Source organism: Rhineura floridana, chromosome 13, assembly GCF_030035675.1.
Source record: "Rhineura floridana isolate rRhiFlo1 chromosome 13, rRhiFlo1.hap2, whole genome shotgun sequence".
NCBI classification, from domain to species: Eukaryota; Metazoa; Chordata; class Lepidosauria; order Squamata; family Rhineuridae; genus Rhineura; species Rhineura floridana.
Window position 1 is genome coordinate 3299678 of NC_084492.1, and position 18621 is coordinate 3318298.

The window sequence follows — 18621 nt, forward strand, 5'->3', positions numbered from 1 at the left end:
CTGTTACAAGGGAAGGCTTCAGTGCGGAGTGGCTGTTTCATCAGCCCGCCTCTGCCATGTTCCTGGGATTTAGCCAGCTGCTTTGAGTCCCCTGGGATACAAGGTCCTGAGACCCTAGAAAGAAGAGTCTTCATCCCCACCTCCTTTTCATGTGTAGAATCACAATCCTGCCCACCCCTGGTGTAGATGTTGCCCTATGATCTCCTCGGTGAGTTGTGGAGAGCCTTGCAGAACACCAGGTAGTACTCTTAGGTCTAGTTTGCAGGTTTCCAACTGGGACATCTGCTTGGCTCCTGGACTCCATCTAGTAGAAGTGAATCCCCCAACCACCACCATAGCCTTCAGGACAGTCCTCCTCTTTTGCAACACACTGACAATAGATTGCGTGTGAAGACTTTTAGTTCTAGTCCAAATAAAATACAAGATAAGCAATAAAGATATAATTAAAAGTAATGGAGCATCTAGCTCAGCACATTACATCCATTGCCCTGATGGTTTGTTTCCTTCTCTTGTAAAGCTACCAGAAGCAAGTTCTAGTGGTCCAGCAGAAAGCAAGAGTTGAGGAGGGAGAGCATATGTGTAAAAGTGCTGTTGACAGGGATTTGTATTACAAATTCATAGGGCTCCTCCAGGTGACCTGTTTATTACGCACTTATCCTGATCTGCTTACACAAAGCAGAATAAAGACTGGACATGAGCTTTGTTTACAATAGTACATGAGGACTAAAATTGGTACTGTGGGCTGAAAAAGGTTGGATGTGATTTTTTCCCTTTTTTTGCAAGATGTATCTATGGAGGCCCTGTCTATACCTGAGTAGCTGGAAAAGAGGTGTTGACCTTGCAGTTATCACTGTCATGTGTTTTTTATTATGCTGAATTTGGTGCCCGTTTTCTTTTAAAACCATTGCTGTGCGAATAGCAGAAGTGGGTGAATAAGGATACACAGACTCCAGGGGGCACAAGACGTTGAACCTCAAGAATGCTGCCATATGCCAGTCAAGCTCTTTGCCTCTGTGGATGTTTTCCCTAATCTACTTAAAGAGCATTAATGTATATTATTGCTTTCCTTTTGTCATATTTATTCCTCAGTGATGTACTCGTTATTTATCTTTATTGTATTTATTTTAAAAATAATACGGATGTGCTTTAAAATAATGCTGCAGTGAAAGGGTTGCATGACTGCAGAGCATCAGAGGGCTTCCCTTGGAATAGGATAGATGGTTCAAGGTGTAGGTGAAATCCTGTTCGGCAGCAGTGAAATCATGTTTGCAACAATCTGGGAGCTAGTAATTGTTTTCTTTAGTTTTATTTTTCATGTTGAAATAGTACAGAAAAGGAACTATAACATATTTCCCCTCCCTGGCAACCCTGTTTCGTTCTGTGAGGGAGCTATTACAGCGTTGAAGTCAAACATAAGAGTTCATCAAGCCAACCACAGTCTGGTAAAGTTTCTCCAGCAAAATGAATTCCCATAATTTTTTATACCATCGGTCCAGTGATAGTCCATCTATGTTTTTCCAGGACCGGGCAATCGAATGACTGGCAGCTATCAGCATAAATTGTATTAACTTTTATGCTTAAATCTGAGTTTTGGTTAATAAAAAGATCTAATAAAGCAAGTTCTTGTGTGAGTTGTATTGCTTGTCTAGTTATTTTGCTTACCTCTTTTTGTAACACCCTCCAAAATTCTGAACATTCTCACATTCCCAGCACATATGGCTGTAATATCCAAGAGCACCGCAACCTGTCCAGCACATCCAGTCTAGATGATGATCCTGAAATTTGTGCTATTTTAATTGGGGTCACATACTATCTATGTATGATTTTAACTTCTATTTCCCTTATTGAAATGGACACTGATGAATATGGAAACTTGTCACATATGGTATCCCAGTATTCTTCATCTATTTGTGTTTTCAGATCGTCCTCCCAGTATTTTTTTAGGGCTAAGTTGCCTCCCATATAACAAAAAGGAGTAAATTTTGGAGACTAAGCTTCTATCATTGCTTTCCATGTTCATTATCAATCTTGCATTCTCACATTCCCAGCACATATGGCTGTAACAGCCGAGAGTTAATTCCTGAGTTCCTTGTGTTTTTATATTGGGCTTATGTATAAATGAGCTGATACCAAAGTAACCAGGGGGATCCTTTTTACTGTATATTTCTCTTAGTGTCTCTGGGAAGTGGGTTAGGGCCATTGTAAAAATCTTTTAGTCTGAACATATTCAGCTCTATGAACACAGAATCATCTACTGGCCTATCTGATCTGTAGAAGTCAGGAAGTTTGCTTACTGGAGTCAATGGGGATAATCCAGATAAAAAGATTTCTTTTCTATGTTCCCAGACTTCAAAAGCTGATGACATCATTGATCTATGTTTTTACTAGGTTTTTTGGTTTCTTTTTTAATGTATGGGATGCCTTTGCTGGTTTTTTGATCAAGCAGATGTGCCTCAATTTGTGCACAGTGTTTTACGATTCAAACATGCATGAATGACACTCAGCTCTGTCTCTCCCTACCACCTGATTGCAGGGAGGGAGTGCTCATCCTAAACCGGTGCCTGGAGGCTGTGAAGGGCTGGATGTGGGCTAACAAACTGAAACTTAATCCAGACAAGACAGAACTACTGCTGGTCAAGGGAAAACTGCACCAGGGACAGGGTTGCAACTTGTTCTGGATGGGTTGCACTCCCTTGAAGGCACAGGTCCGCAGTTTGGGAGTCCTCCTGGATCCTGCCCTGCTGCTTGAATATCAGGTGGCTGTGGTAGCCAGGAGTGCTTTTGGCCAACTCAAATTGGTCTACCAGTTGCATCCATTCCTGGAGGCAGTTGACTTGGCCACAGTGATACATGCATTGGTGACATTGAGGCTTGATTACTGTAACACACTCTATGTGGGGCTGCCTTTGAAAACGGTTTGGAAATTACAGTTGGTTCAAAATGCAGCAGCCAGAATGTTAACTGGAGCATGGCGCAGGGAGCATATCACGCCTGTGCTTTATGGACTCCATTGGCTCCCAAATTGCTTCTGGGCACAATTCCAGAGCTTGGAAGATTACTTTTAAAAAGTAATAAATTACAGTTACAATTACTTGGCCCAAAAAAGTAGTAATTACCGTTACAGTCACAATTGCTCTGAAAGTAACTGATTACTTTACTTTTTCTCAAAAGTAATCACTACAATTACATTTCAGTTACTTTTTTTTAAAAACTCCTACAAGGTGCTGGCCTTGGCTGCTGCACATCTAAGAAGCCTAAAACAATATTAAAAATAAACACACACACACAGGGGGTAGTAGAATAAAAAAAATTATCTGTAAGATTAACATAACGGCATAACAGAATCTCACATCCCCCCAAGCAATGAAGATACCCCAACTCTTGAAATCAAATTTTACACTTGAAATGCTTTTATAATATGTTTCTGTTATGTCTCAAAAGAACAAGATGCTCAAAGAGCATGTCAGACAAGGAATGTCTTTTTACAGTCATTACGTTGCCACCAGTACTGAACAGGCGTTCTACTGCGGCGCTTGAAGGCATGCCTGTGTTGTGCTGCAAAAAACACCGCAGCACACGTGGAAAGCCATGGAGTGATGACACTTCCCTGCTGGGAGACCTCAGGTACCTCACCAGTTCCTCCTCAGCAGTGTCCACTGCTGACTTCTTGCCCTGGGGCAGAAAGTTAAAGAAGTCATCTTCTAAGTCATCTCCTTCCTGGTCTTTATCTGAAGACTGATCACTGTCCTCATTAAGTACACCCATCTTTATTTCAGCTTTCAACAAGGCTTCCATTGTGTATCTAAGAAAGAGAGAGGATATGTTAACACATATATGTTAGGAAACCATCATCTGCTCTTCATTTCCTGATGCTTGTCATGTCCCCTGGTTCAGGGTCCAGCCTGAGCCTGTGGATGATGACATGGAAGGTAGGAAGGTGACCAAGTCACCACACTCATGGGGCAGCACAGCAGACCCTTAAGGATTACCTGCAGCAACCCAAGGTTGTGATGAGGAGCCCCAGGAAGAAAAGGACCAGCCCCTGCCTACCACCTTAAGCCCTCTGATGCCTCCCTTGAGACAACATTTCCCTTGGAGTAATCCACCCAAAGGGCTTCCCTAATGTTCTTACTTGTTGGTATGGGTGGCGGCCTGACACGATTTCAGCCAATCTAGTTTGAAGCGAGGGTGTAGGCAGGCTGCCAGAAGAAGCCTCTTGTCCTCCCAGATAGCTTCAAACCGCTTTCTTAGGGTTTCGTGCACACCTCTCAGCAGCTGAAAACAGTATGTGTACCTCTCAGGTTTGTTTTCCAGTCCTTCTAACTTGCGGTCCAGATTGCAGAGCGTTGGTAGCAAATACCCCATGAACATGCCGTTCTCCCGTTGCAGGATATCTAGGGACTGGGCTAGTGGCTCCATAATCTCTGTGTATTCCTGTACCACTTCAATCTCAGCAGCTGTGATCCTGGACAAGGAGCAGCGGTCCATTATGGCATGCATTTTTAGTGGCACAGTTGACAGGAGCTCATGTAGTTGCTTCAACGCATCAAAGGTGGAATTCCACCTGGTCTTATTCGGTACCTTCAGATACACACCACATTGCGCACGGATATACTCAGCAATCTGTGCTGACTGGTTCTGCTTGGACCACAACTTGCTGCACTTTCCCATCAAGGAACGAAACTGTTTCTTGAAAGGACCAAGAAGACTACTTTTGGAGGAGTCAGAAAGCATGGTCTCTATGTCTTGTGTTGCCACAAGGTTGAGGGTGTGGCTAGCACATCTCTGGTGTGGTGGTAAAACAAAATCCTCTCCTGAGTCTGCAGCTTCTTCCTCTGCCTCAGGTCCTGTGTCCAGGATCTCACAGATAGGCACAAACTCCACCTCAGCCTCCTCCTCCTCCTGGTTATCACCATCATTGTCACTGGTGCCTGCAGCTTCCACTGGTTCTTTGGCCATGAAAACTCTGAACGCTTTCACAAAGTTGGAGCCATTGTCTGTAGTAGTGCACATAACTTTGTTGTGGATCCTGTACTGCACATGTACATCATGCAGTGCTTTTGAAAGGACATTGTATGTATGGCGCCCCTTCAGACGCTTACAAGCCAAGGCCCCGACCTCACGTTTCAGGGTAGTTGGGTTGATCCAGTGGGCTGTTACCCCAAAGTAACTCTTCTTGCCATTGGTCCAACAATCTGCAGTGGTTGCTATATATGCCACAGCACCCATTCGGTTTGCAAGAGTTTCTCTCATGTGGCATGCTCTCTTCTCAATTCTGTCTCTCAGAGTCTTGGCACATATGATGGTGAGATCTTTGGGGAGACCAATGCGAACCAGATGAATGAATGATGGTTTGTCCACAGTCTGAAGTGGTAATGTCTCCTCTACAATGAAATCAATGATTCTCCTGTCGAGATTGCTCTGGGTGACAGACTCCCTGCCAGATCCCCACCTCTCAAGGGTTGTCTGCTGCTGCTTCAGCATTTTGGGAGGAGGGGTGTCATGCATTGGTTCAGGAAGGCCACGTCTCCTTGCCTTTATTGCTTCTTCAATTGCTCTCAACTTCTCAGGGTGTGCCCTCTGAGGAAGAAGAACAAAACATGAATCCAAGAAAAAATGGAAGAGGAACTTCACAATTTAAACATAAATAGACAATGGACACTCTTTGAGGACCAGCATGACAAAGGCTTACCTCAAAATGTTTCTTCACATTGGATGAAGTTCTGCAGATGTGGCTGTGGGCAACTGGCACTGCTTCATGCCCTCCTCCTCCTCATGCACAGGGCCTCCTTTCTGAACCTCACTTTCTAGTTTTGCCTCCTCAGGATCAACAAGCTGTGACTCAAGTGGCCGCACTAACTGACTGCTGCTCTCAGCAGCAAAACCTGCAACAGGCGTCTCTGTAATAAACAAGAGATAATGCTCCTATATGGGTGAACTTCAGCTGTGATGTGCCCCCATCTCTTCCCCATGCTGCAAGATGCCCCAGTCAGAGTGGAAGTAAGCAGGTCGATAGCACAATTAAAAGAGATCCTATTTGCATCATTTTTGCTCACTGAATAACCCTGCCTGGGCCAGTCTAACCTACTATCTCAAAGGGTTGTTGTGAGAACAAAATGAGACTAGGGTTCAAATCCCCACATAGCCATGAAGCTCACTGGGTGTCCTTGGGCTAGTCACTGCCTCTCAGCCTCATGAAAACCCTATTCATAGGGTCACCATAAGTTGGAATCAACTTGAAGGCGGTACATATATGTTTTATTTTGAATATGATGATTATGATAATAAATATGCAGCATTTCAAATTAATTCTGTATTAGAAGCATTCCATGCCAAGCTTGGAAAACCAAGGATGAGGTATAAAATGTAGACAAAAATACTTTTGACAAAATGCCGTTTATCTTTTATATCTATATCTATAATTAGCAATACAGCTGAATGATGTATGTAAAGTATTTTTTCTTTCCCTTTTCTTTTTTATTAATATTTTAGTACTACTGCTAAAGTTCTGATGAAAGAATAAAGCATTCATTAGCCAAATTCAAATGATTAGAACACATCACATAAATTCCACTGAAGTTGGAGTTTTTGCCATAGAAAATGAAAAAACATATAACCTATGATAGCCCAATAGACAATCAGAACTAATATAAAACCCTATTGCTTCTCATTTGCAAATCTTGCAAGATCTAAGGTAACTCTAGATCATGTGAGTTCAGGTGATGCATGTTATGTACATTTGTATAGATATTAGCAGAGATTGTCAACAGTCTATGATGCTTGTGTGTGCCAATGTGTGCGTTTGTGGCAGGCTTTTACCCTGCACTGAGATCACTGAGACTTAAGACTTAGTAAAATAAGAAAAGCTATTTTATTTATAGAAATACATCATAGATAGGAAAGGCATACCTAGTTCTAAGTAACTAATTTGGAGGCGCAACACCCAGGTTTGGGAGTTGCCCTCACTGCCCCTTCTTCATGTGTACTGGAGAGTGACAGAATAGGGCTAGAAGCAAATAGAAAGCAAAAATGGAAAGTAGGGTGACATCTAAAGAAATACTCCCCTTTACATCTCTCCTTTCTTTCTTTCTGTATATATATATATTTATTTATATTTATATATATCCCGCCCTTCCTCACAGTAGGAGCCCAGGGCGGCACTGACAGTGGTTGACCTTCACTTCCTAAAAAGCAGTAATGATGAAACCCCTCAACATTGCCTATTGCAGCCTGTGCAGCTTTGGCACTGTTCATCTTATTGAAGCTTACTTGAGCTTCTGCTTTTTGCACCTGCACATTCTTTTCTAGGCAGCAATTGTGTTGCAGCGACTGCACCACACAGCCTGAGACTTCTCTCCTCCTTGCTTTGGTCACCACATGGCAATGTCATCAAGAAAGGGCTTGCACATAAATACACAAGCCTGGGCTGTGATGAGAACAGATTAATCTCAACTCTGAAATTCACTGTATGCGAACTGAACGGTACTTGTCTTCCTGGTCAAATGATTTTTTTTTTTAAAAAAAAAACCAACTCTAGGGCTACAAGCTTTAATTTTCAGCAGATTAATTAACTAAAAGGAGAGTTGATTAATCAGTGGGGCCCATTTTTATTGGTAAGAATGAGTTTTAATATGAGACACTTGTTTATTGTTTTTAGAGTAATTTTGTCTGTTACTGTACCAGTGAATGCATGAAACAATAACAAAAATCAGCCTTGATTTTTTTTAACTGTGTGCCCTAGAGCTTCTGTATTGAATTCTTCATTGTCTTGCACTCCTTTTAATTATTATATTCTGGAAATTCTCATAGATTTGAAGTCTTGGTGATAAGCAAATCAATTGAAATGTAATTGATCAGTTTATTGAAAGGGAGAGGATTAATCAGTTAAACATTTTAATTTTACATTGCCCAGATATTCAGCTGCAATAAATTGATTTTTTTCAACAAGAGGTGATCTTCACAGGTACCCCACCTGGGGATGCTGTTGGAGAGAATGGGGTTTACAGGAGTTGTCTCTCTCTGGGACTGGGAATCTCTCTCTTTCTCACAGAACATGAGTTTGAGAGCTGGGGGACTGAGAGGAGGAGCTGCAAGGACCCTACTTCTCACCTCATCTCTGCCAAGAACAAAAAAATCAGCCTTAAGCCATTTATTATACGCCTAATGATTTTTTATTTTTATTATTATTATTATTATTACTGAGACAGTTTTTGTCCCACATACAATTCAGTCTTGTGATTAAACAGGACAAAAATACAAATAAAAAGAAAGATGGAGTTCAAATAAATATACAGTAAAAAGCTAGCCGGCATTTTAAAAGGCAGGAGTGCTCTGTCTGGATAAATACAGCACACAGGTATGCATGGGAACAAGGGGGAGAGTTCAAAAAGGGGGGGAAGGAAGAGAAGTAGGCCATGGGGGGGAAGAAGGTGCCGCAGAGGCAGCAGCGAGGTAAGGAGAGGCACACACACACACACACACACACACACAAATCATCGTCACTCACCTCCACAGCTCTTCGCCATTCTGCTGCTGCCTTCTCCTCCGTTGTCCTTGCTCTGGCTTTTTCCTCCAGCGTCCATTTTTTCCTCTCAGACGCTAGCAGGCCCTGCCTATTCACCTCTTCACGAGGGAAGAGAGAGTCTGCGCAGAGGTCCAATCAGTGTGAGGCACATGTCTTGTGTTCACCAATCACAGCCAGGAGCTGACTTCCCCTTGTTCCCGCCCCTAAGTAATGTCCAACCTAACGTGGAAACGTTAAAGTCGCAGCTGAAAAGTAGGGAAATTACTAGTCGTTCCGTTACTTGCCAAATGTAATGGAATTACCCACTCGTTATTTAAAATTGTAACGAATTACAAGTAACTCGTTAAAAATAACGAGTTACTTCCAAGCTCTGCCCAATTCAAAGTGCTGGTTCTGACCTTTAAAACCCTAAACAGCCTTGGACCAATGTACCTGAGGGACCGCTTACGCCCATATGTACCTGCCTGGGATTTATGATCATCTGCCTTTGGTCTCCTCTGCATGTCTGGAGTGAAAGACATTAGACTGAAAGGCAAGCAGGAGAGAGCTTTTTCAGCTGTGGCTCCCATGCTTTGGAACACCCTACCCCAAGAAGTCTGCTCTGCTCCCTCCCTGATGGTTTTCCAGAGACTTCTGAAAATGATCTTGTTCCAGAGAGCCTTTGGGAGGGACTGAAGGTAGAGCCTGACACTGATTTTATGTCTTCTACATTAAATTTTACCCTTGTAGTCCCCTTTAGTACCACTCCCTAGATATATAGGGTAGAAGGGCGGGATAGAAATATTTTAAATAAATAAATTTAAATAAATAAATAAATAAGGGGAAGGGAGATGTAAACTTGGCAGTAACGACTAACAAAGGCTTGTGCACAGTAAGAGGAACTGAGGGAAAGGCTCTAATGGGGCCTAGTAATTGTCTTCATAAAAATGTAGGAAGGAAACAAAGCCGTAAATCACATGGTCTTCAATGTCTATATACTAATGCTCAGAGTATGGGAAACAAACAGCACAAACGTGAACTCTTAATACCGGAGAGTACATACGACTTGACAGGTATAACTGAAACTTGGTGGGATGACTCTCATGACTGGAATACAGGAAGGATATAACTGGTTCAAAAGAAACAAGGAATAGAAGAGAAGGTAGAGTCATGCTATATGTTAAAAATATATATCCCTGCACAGAAATACAGGAGGATGAGCTTGGTAGGTCCACTGACAGTATCCAGATTAAAATAAATGGGGCAAAACAAACATGGTGGTTGGAGTCTACTACCGATCACCCACTCAAGGAGAAGAAAGGACGAAACTTTTGCAAAGCAAATTGCCAATGTTTCAAGGAAGCATGATGTTGTAGTAATGGGGGACTTCAATCACCCATATATCTGTTGGGAGACAAATCCTGGCAAACATGGCCCTTCTAAGAAATCCCTGACATTGGAGATAACTTTCTCCTAAAGAAAGGGGAGGAAGCAACTAGAGAATCAGCTATACTTAACTTGATTCTAACCAATAGTGATGAAGCGGCAGTTTTGGGAACTCAGGGGAGAAAGTGACCACGCAATATTTGAGTTCTTGATTTTAAAGGAAGCAAAAGCTGAGAGCAGCCTGGACTTCAGGAAAACTGATTTCAATAAACTCAGAACCATGGTAAGTAAGGTTCCATGGCAAGTGACCCTAATGAGAAATGCAGTCCAAGATGGGTGGAAGTTCTAAAAGACCAATTGCAAACCATTCAAAATTTCCAATTTCCAAGGACGAAAGGGAGAACCCAATGTGGCTTCACAGAAAGGTTAGAGATGACCTGAAAACAAAAAAGGACACATAGAAGAAGTAGAAGGCAAGCCAGGCCACAAAAGAACAGTACAAACAGGCAGCATGGAATTGCAGGGATGGTGTCAGGAATGCTAAAACTGAGAATGAGCTGAGAACAGAAAGAGATGCCAAATGCAAGAAAAAAGCCAGATGAACTAAATCCTTAGTTAAGGGAACTGGCTGAAGAATTCTCAGAACCACTGTCTATTATTACCTTTGTGAAATTGTGGTGAATAAATGATGCGCCAGGTGACTGGATGATTAATGTTGTCCCTATTCTTTTTAAAAAGGAGGAACATGGGAACTACAGACAAATCAGTCTGACATCAATCCCTGAGAAAATTCTAGAGCAGATTATAAAGCGGTCAGTCTGTAAGCACCTTGAAAATAGTGCAGTGATTACTAGAAGCCAACACTGATTTTTCAAGAACAAATCCTGCCAGACTAATCTTATCTCATTTATTTGATTGGGTAACCTTCCTGGTAGACTGTGGGAATGCCTTGGACATATCTTGACTTCAGCAAAGCTTTTGACAAAGTTACCCATGATTCTGATTAGGAAGCTGCCTAAATGCTGGATGGAGCCATGGTTGTCTACAGAATTACACTCAAAGAGTGCTTATCAATGGCTCCTTCTGAAACTGGGGGGAGGTAACAAGTGGGGGGCCAAGTGCTCTTCAATAATTTATTAATGACTTGAATTAAGAAGTGCAGGGAATGCTTATCAAATTTGCAGATGATACAAAATTGGGAGGGATAGCTAATACCTTGGAAGACAAAGAAAATTCAAAGAGATCTTGAAAAGCTGAAACATTATGTTGAAAACAACAGAATGAAATTTAAGTAGGATGTGCAAGTTCTACACAGGAAACAAGCAAATGCACAGTTATAAGATGGGGATACTTGGCTCAGCAATGCTACATATCCAATGGATCATGGAACTCTTGTTGCTGCATACAGTTCTGGACAAACTGGGACAGGTTCAGAGACTAGAAGAAACTGGGACAGGTTCAGGGGACTAGAAACAAAGTCCTATGAGAAACCAAAAGAACTGAGGATGTTTAGCATTGAGGAGAGAAGACTGAGGGGAGATATGATAGCACTCCTCATGTACGTGAAAGGTTGTCACACAGAGGACGGACAGGATCTCTTCTTGATCATCCCAGAGTGCAGGACACGGAATAATGGGCTCAAGTTGCAGGAAGCCAGTTTTGACTAAATATCAGTAAAAAATTCCTGTTAGAGCAGTTCGACAATGGAACCAATGGCCTAGGGAGTTCGTGGGCTCTCTAACACTGGAGGCCTTCAAGAAGCAGCTGGACGACCACCTGTCAGGGATGCTTTAATTTGGATTCCTGCATTGAGCATGAGGTCAGACTTGATGGCCGTAAAGGCCTCTTCAACTCTATGATATATGCAAATTCCCTGTGGTAACCAGGAATTGCAAAGAAAGGGTGTTGATGTATTCTCTAATTGAACCTCTCCTATCAAAAACCCTAGGACGATCAGATGCATATTATGTCCTTTTACTCCTTTCTGATCAAAATACTTCCATTACCTTCAGTGTTGCCAAATTCTGTGCTGCAGCGACGAAAATTCACCACGATCTGACTCTAGCCACCTTGTAACTCCTGTCTTTTGTTGGGATCTTATAACTATGTCTTTGACAACTCTACTTTACAGTACTGTGTTTTAACAATTTTATCTGATTACCTCATGCTGGTCACTGACTGTAACAATAAAGATAAATAAAAAAGGTGTTGATGACTAATCTTAAAATAAACGTTAGAGCATATATGCCCGTGAGAAACTAAATAAACATTTAATGTGAATTGTGCATTTTCTTGTGAAGATGCTATAGATAACAGTGCCTTCCCCAAAAAGAAAGCAGTGGGCTGGACTATTTAGCATGATGTAGTCCCGTGGTGGTGTGGACATGCCATTTGGAGTGGTTCAATGCTTTTATTTTAGGTGTCCAACTACAGTACTCTTGCTGGAGATGTGTTATATTGTGTATCATAACTCAGATTTTGTGGTGTCTGTCACAAACAGCAATTTGTTGAAAAAGGAATAGGGCAACAAATTCATGATAAAAATACATGGCAGTGATAACTTTAAGGTCACCACCTATCTTCCAACTATTGAGCTCTTACAAAAAAAAAGATCACATTCAAATTTATTCAGCACACAGTACCGTTTTTGGTGGCTTGGCTCATATATTATTACTTTCCCTATCACTTTCCAAACCACAATATTTGTTTTTTATTTGTTAGGGTCAGCAGAGCAGTAATTGTACAAATCTAACTTTCTGGTAAGCTTTTGACTTGCTCTTGCCAAGTACTGCTACTGTGGAGTTGACCTCAAATGCTCCTTGCAGCATCACAATTGAGAGGACCGGCCATACCTGCCATTCAGTGTAGACAATACGGAACTAGCTAGACCAATAGATGGACTAAGTATAAGGCAGCTTCCTGTGTCCCTCCTACTGTCTTCTCCACTTGGGAGGTCTATCTAGGCTGCTTGACTCTGATTCCAGAGGCTTTGAGAGCAGGAGGCAAACGTTAGTCAGGGGGCACATAGTTCTTAGGGCAATTACCGTCTTCTTTGCTGAGGATCGAGTTTTAATGCAGTGAATTTCCACGGCTTTTTCTGAAAATGGATTTTTAAAAAAATCTCTAAAACATTGATTGTAAGAATAAAATTTATCGATATTTCCTTTTAAAGTATTGATATTTCCTTCAAAATATTAATATAAAACTATCAATAAATATTAATATTTATATTTGTTCTGAGCGGAAAAAAACATGGATCAGTAAAAGCAGTGGCTAGGAGTTACCAGAACGAACCTGAATCTCTGCCAGACTGTTAAGTCAATGGAATGCTTTTGAACAGGCACTGGCCAGTGGATCTCACCCCTAGAGAGCTGTAGAAGAGAATGAAAAGTTGCAGGACAACCCTGACCCTTTAGGAGACCAGGTATCACCTATGGATAATTTTAGCTTAAAACCTTGCTTTTCTTCCATTTAGGGTACAACACAGAAGATGTTAGAACTAATGATGCTCTATCAACAAGAGAAAGGTACCTGCCATCCTTTGACTCTCTTATTTTATACATGTACTGTACACTATTTCCTTGTTCTGAATTGCTATTAAAAGGACTCAGAAAGGAAAGCTTGCCTCAGCTTGTTACTCCACCACTAAGTTTTCTTCTCTTTACTTAACGGATGGGGCAAGCCTTCCATAGGGAGGCCTTCAGAGGTCTCCAGAACCTGTTTGAGCTGTGATGGTTTTTCCAGTCACCACTTTCCCCAAAGTGGAGATAGTTAATATGCAGGAGAAACTGCAAGCGGTTTTATGCTTGTATTATGGGCAAAAATAGTAACAATGGATCTGGACATTTCAGTTCTCTCCATTTCTAATTTTCCAGTTCCCCACATTTCTGCAGGAATTTGCAATTTTTTAAAGAACTTTTTCAACTCTCAACATTTTAGGGCTAATTTAGTAAACATATTTGTATGTGTTTTGATGAATATACATATTTTTGCAAGCATTTTCTCCAAATATAATACATTTTTATAAGTTATTTTCATTTATTCATATTTATGTACACTTTCCCCCAATGCTTGCATTTTTGCATACAACTTGGACAACTGCACAGCAAAATTTGGATGTGCGAATTGCGAAGGATGACCCTTCTGAAGAACAGGACCTTGCCCCAACCAAGCATCTGTGTCCTACTCATTGATGTGGACAGATTATAATGGAAACATAACAGAAAAATGCAATATTCTCGATAGTGTAGAAACTCAATTGCAATTCCATTTGTAGCTTACAATAGAACTTATAGAGTCTCTTGACAATGCTGCACTGTGGTGTCTGAAGCAGCAGGGCAGCATTGTCAGGAGCAGAGCTTGGCAAAGTTACTTTTTTGAACTACAACTCCCATCAGCCCAATCCAGTGGCCATGCAGGCTAGGGCTGATGGGAGTTGTAGTTTAAAAAGGTAACTTTGCCAAGCTCTGGTCAGGAGACCCTAACACAGGAAGCATATCTGAAATTCACTTTCCTAGATTGGTTTTGGGGGTCCTCCAAGTCCTTGCTTTTGTGCCAGTTCCTATTCAGTTACCTTGTTACACCAACAGTTATTCTTCCTCATAATCCTCCTTCTCTGGCTTCCTACCACTTTCTTTCCTGCTCTTTTCCCCATTGCCTTGGAGAGCCTACAGTACATAGCATCACTTTCTCTCTCAACCCAATTTGAAAAGATTAGTTTCAGAATGTACTAGAGGTATAAGTGGTAAATTCTATTCTATAATCATGAGCCTTGATAATTGGGAACATTTATAAATAGAAGAGTTGATCTGAAAAGAATGGGATTTGGATTAAAATACCACCAAGAATTATGTTTTTTAAATAAATTAGTCTTTATTAAGAGGCAATAGGTCTGCAACAAACTCACAAGGCTTATCTTTCTGCAGTCTCAGAAGGAGCATATCATATTCAAGGGCCAATTATGTGTGCTACCTAGTAACCAGTCTTCGTGACCTGCTTTCCTTCCTAGCAACTGTTCTGCTTCTCCTAGCAACAGCATCCCTTTGGTCCCTAAACGTTTCTCTGATTAAGTGAGGGAGACTATCTTAAGGAATGGTATAAAACAGCTCAATCAATCAGCTTAACTGGAAAAAGGATTTGAATCTAAAGACATCGCAATAACAGGAATCTCAGAAGTCTTGATCTTGAAGCAGCTGTCAATTATCTAAAAAAAGAGATTAATTGAGAATATGGTTTCAAGATTAACATGAGAATCACAGGACTGAATATAAGCATAGATTGATGTCTGATACCATCAGAGGAAATATGGTACTAATGGGTGAGTTTTCAACTTGATTTCTTTTGTAGAATATTTCTGAGGGAGAGCCAAAATGATGGAGCTTTAAGATTTCTTAGCTGCATTTCTATTATAGGACTCTTAAAGACTATCTAAATTATCAGAGGATAAGCTTTGATGGCTTCAGTTCATTTCTTCAGATGCATATTATCTTGAATTTCAAGCACTCAAAAATACCTGGATGTTGAGATGGGAACTGTAAATAGTAGATTTTGTCTATTAGTCCTACGCAGAATAATGGACATGACTAACTTCCATAATGTTAATACGTCTACTCTAACTAGAATTTAGTTGGCTATAACACAGTGAAGGATGCTGTGTTAAGAATGCAGCTGTAACTGTGTCTAGTCTAATCAAGTATTCTGTTTTTGTGCAATTAACACTGTAGCTACGCTAAGGGGGAGGGGGACAAGACCTGGGAAGGCTGCAGTAAACTATTGGTGCAAGTAATCTACAAAACAACAACCAAACAATACTGGGGTAGGAGTAATATGAGTTCCAGCTTGAATATAGAATATCAAGATATATTGGTTTTGTGGTTTAAAATATGAACAATGGTATCTGCGGCTACAGAAACCAGTTTTGGGCTAATGTATTTTTCTAGCACTCTGCTAGAGATGAGAAAGATCACCACAAAACTGTGAACTTCTGGGTCTCCCCTTTGGACTTCACATTATGTCATGCTGCACTTTGGCAGTTTGCTAAGACATATTATGAAAAAAGCAAGTCTGAATTAACCTTTTCTTGCTAATGTTTCAGCGTAATTGTAGGTTAGAAAGTTCTTAGCAATTTCTGGCATTATTTTGACACACAATGGTTGCTTGCTTATTTTGAATTTGTCAGACTCCATAAATTAAGAAAAGATACATGGGATAGGGGAACAGGTGGCAGATAAAATGTGCTCTCTGCTCACCCCACAGATGAGCAGAGACATTAGCATTATTTTATTTTTTTATTAATTAAGCTTATAAACCGCCCGACTAGCAATAGCTCTCTGGGCGGTGAACAAAGTACAGTAAAATCATAATACAATACCACAGGACATAAAAACAATCAAAAATCAATTACAACAATTTGTATAAATTTAAGTTAAACTAAATTAAAATGCTTCGGTGAAAAGAAAGGTTTTCACTTGGCACCGAAAAGAAAACAGCGTCGGCGCCAAGCGCACCTCCACGGGGAGACTGTTCCACAATTCGGGGGCCACCACCGAGAAGGCCCTAGATCTTGTCACCACCCTCCGGGCCTCCCTATGAGTCGGGGCCCGGAGGAGGGCCTTCGTTGTGGAACGTAGTGTACTGGCCGGTTCATATCGGGAGAGGCGTTCCAACAGGTATCATGGCCCTGTGCCGTATAAGGCTTTATAGGTTAATACCAACACTTTGAATCTAGCCCGGAAGCTTATTGGCAGCCAGTGCAAGCGAGCCAGACAGGTGTTATGTGCTCGGACCGCTTGGTCCTTGTTAGCAGTCTGGCTGCCGCATTTTGCACTAGCTGTAGCTTCCGAACAGTCTTCAAAGGTAGCCCTACGTAGAGCGCATTGCAGTAGTCTAAGCGTGAGGAGCATGTACCACTGATGTAAGGTCCTCTTTACTCAAATAGGGGCGTAGCTGGGCTACCAACCGAAGTTGGTAGAACGCATTCCTTGCCAGCGAGGCTACTTGAGCCTCAAGTGAGAGGGAAGAGTCAAAAAGGACTCCCAGACTACGAACCCGCTCCTTTGGGGGGAGTGTAAGCCCATCCAGGACAGGGTATATATCCACCATCCGATCAGAGAAACCATCCACCAACAGCATCTCAGTCTTGTCTGGATTGAGCTTCAGCTTGTTAACCCTCATCCAGTCCATTGTTGCGGCCAGGCATCGGTTCAGGGCATCCACAGCCTCACCTGAAGAAGATGAAAAGGAGAAGTAGAGCTGTGTGTCATTAGCATGAGCCAGAAACCATTGGGCAAGCCATTAACTAGCTTGGAAGAGTAGATGTTTGTGACATGGTACTACACAGAGAGAGGAGGAGTTGTATACCAGTAAGATGAGGAGACTTAAAAAAATTGGATTTACCGAATATCAAACAACTAAATTAGATCAATATTTTTCTGGTACCATTGTGGACCTGTAGTCTTTACAATCCCAGTGGCACTTTGACCATCTCTGTCAAGATGAACAGGTACACCAAGGGTGTAATTTATTTATTTATTTATTATTTCAATTTATATACCGCCCTTAGCAGAATAGCTCTCAGGGCGGTGAACAAACAAGATAAAATACAATATATCATAATAAAAATCATAAAAACATATACAAACAAACAACAAAAAACACTACAAAAACACAATAAGAAGGAAAGAGAAAATAGTAATATGTTCTCTAAACAAACAAAAACAAATAGACCCCAAAAGAAAATGTGGACCCACTCAAAAACTAAGGGGGTTTGTTAATATTGAAACCAGGTGATATTGGAATTAGCTGTATCCTTACAGGGGATGACTTATTTTCTGGCCTAAACCACGTCTGAGATTATTGCTGGAACCATTGTTGGGCAATTTTTTTAATGAGTTAAGCGGATATTTGACAACAATTCTTACTTTAAAATGATTCAGTTGTGGAAATGAAAGCTACATTAGTCCAGAAAGGGGTATTCCCTATTCCCTATTTTGAAGATAGATCTCCGTTGCTAGTTAGAAAGAAGGGTATTGGAGGAAGTATTCTTATAATATATAATATAACTTTATAATATATAGTAAGTTTAAGCCAGCACAGCAGAGGCAGGACAGCTGGCAAGCAAGAAAGGAGTGAGGGAAGTGAGTGGGCTAACAAGAGGACAAGCGGGCTTGTGGGCATGAGCAAGACTTTTGAGGATAAAATGGCTCACATCCACAACACTCTAAATCACAGAGGTAACAAACTGTCTATACTGGACTCATGGGATGAGCTGTCCCATCCAGGTTGGGTTTTTTTAAGTATCTACATGAAGCCACTGTATGCAGTTATTTGAGGATTTGGGGTGAGATCTTTCCCCGGAGATCTAGTTCTCCGGCACCAGGGTAATGGTATGGTATGCAAAGGTACCGCTAGGCAGAGCAGCTTCCTGACCATCCAGGAGGCAGGTTGAATCCAAGAGTATGCTTATGCTACAAACATGGTGCTTCAAGGGGACTGCAACCCTTTTCAGAATGCACTTAGTCTTGGATGAGCTTTCCTACCTCTGTCATGTCTCAATTGTGTTGGATGGTATCAGTTTCTTTAACAGTGGTTCAAAACTGCTTCCTTTAATGCAAATTACGCTTTACTCTTCCTCACGGAATCATCCCAGCTGGTTAATTCACCTCTGGAACCTTAATCAACCTGGACAAGGGTCAAGAAAGCACACGGTCTGCCGTAAATCTCTGAGTAGTTGG